Source organism: Elephantulus edwardii, unplaced genomic scaffold, assembly GCF_000299155.1.
Source record: "Elephantulus edwardii isolate Elephantulus edwardi_28Jun2011 unplaced genomic scaffold, EleEdw1.0 scaffold00594, whole genome shotgun sequence".
In the NCBI taxonomy this organism is placed as follows: Eukaryota; Metazoa; Chordata; class Mammalia; order Macroscelidea; family Macroscelididae; genus Elephantulus; species Elephantulus edwardii.
Window position 1 is genome coordinate 59,277 of NW_006400344.1, and position 1,291 is coordinate 60,567.

Sequence of the window (1,291 nt, forward strand, 5' to 3'; positions counted from 1 at the left end):
AAAAAAAATTTCAGAAAGAGATTTATAATGAAGGGAACAAGACTTATAAAAAAGAAGAATGACTGGAAAGGGAGTTAAGGGATGGGAAATAGCCAAGAGCGAATTCCGGGTTGATATGAGGTCCCTAATAGTCTATGTAGGGCGTTAGTTTACAGAAACAATCCTTTTAGAAACAGGCAGAGACATTTTTAATAAAAATACAGTTAATGGGGGTGGAGGGATTTTAAAAACAATGAAAGAATTTTACTTTTCAAAGAGAAGAGTGTGCTGCTAGGGTGGGCAGGGAGAAAAGTGCCACAGTGAATGAATGGAAATCCAAAGTCTCTATAAATGTTCATTAAAATTAATAAACAAAATGAGAAAAGTGCAACAATGAATGAATAGAAATCCCAAGTCTCTCTAAATGTTCATTAAAATTAATAAACAAAATGAGAAAAGTGCAACAGTGAATGAATAGAAATCCAAAGTCTCTGTAAATGTTCATTAAAATTAATAAACAAAATGATAAAAGAAATTACAGTTAATAGATTGTCTTGTTTGGAAATACAGCTGCAATGTGGGAGTGAGTTTGGTCTTGGACTGCGATAAGCTGAGTTGCACTATTGTCTAGTGACTTTGGAAAGATGCTGGAATCTTCAAAGATGTCTAGGCCTGCAGTGTTAGTAGTAGCTCCTGTGTACTCCTCGGCTGGACCCTAAAGGGAAGAGTCTTGTTATGGTTTGTTTAAAGGTGCTGAGTTGGAGGGACAGGTATAAGTTGAGAGTTGACTTGGTCGGCAGGCAGGCAGGAATAGATGCTGTGTCCACCGGTAAAAAAGAAGAAGAGAGTCTTTCTGACTCTGAGGCATCTTTATAAGTTGACTTTGAAGAGAAGCTGAGCCTGGTCCGCACTGACTCTCTGTTCATATGACCTGAAAAATGCCATGAAATATGCTAGAGTTAGGAGTTGAAGAGATATATTTTTTGGTAGAAGGTATTGGTTTCCGAAAGTCAGTCTTTTGGTTGGGTAACATAGAAAGAGATACAAAGACAGGACAGTTTGTAACAGCACACAGTGCTGTTAGGATAAGTAATTTTATACCAATCAAATTTATTTTAAGTCAGTTAAAATTTTAAATAAATTTATATGACACAACTCTACTTGGTGAAACTGAGGAGGACCTGAAGCGCTTGCTGCAGAAGATCAAGGACTACAGCCTCCTATATGGACTGAAGCTCAACATCAAGAAAACAAGGATTCTAACCACTGGGCCAATTGGCAGCATCAGGATGGATGGTGAAGAGATTGAGAT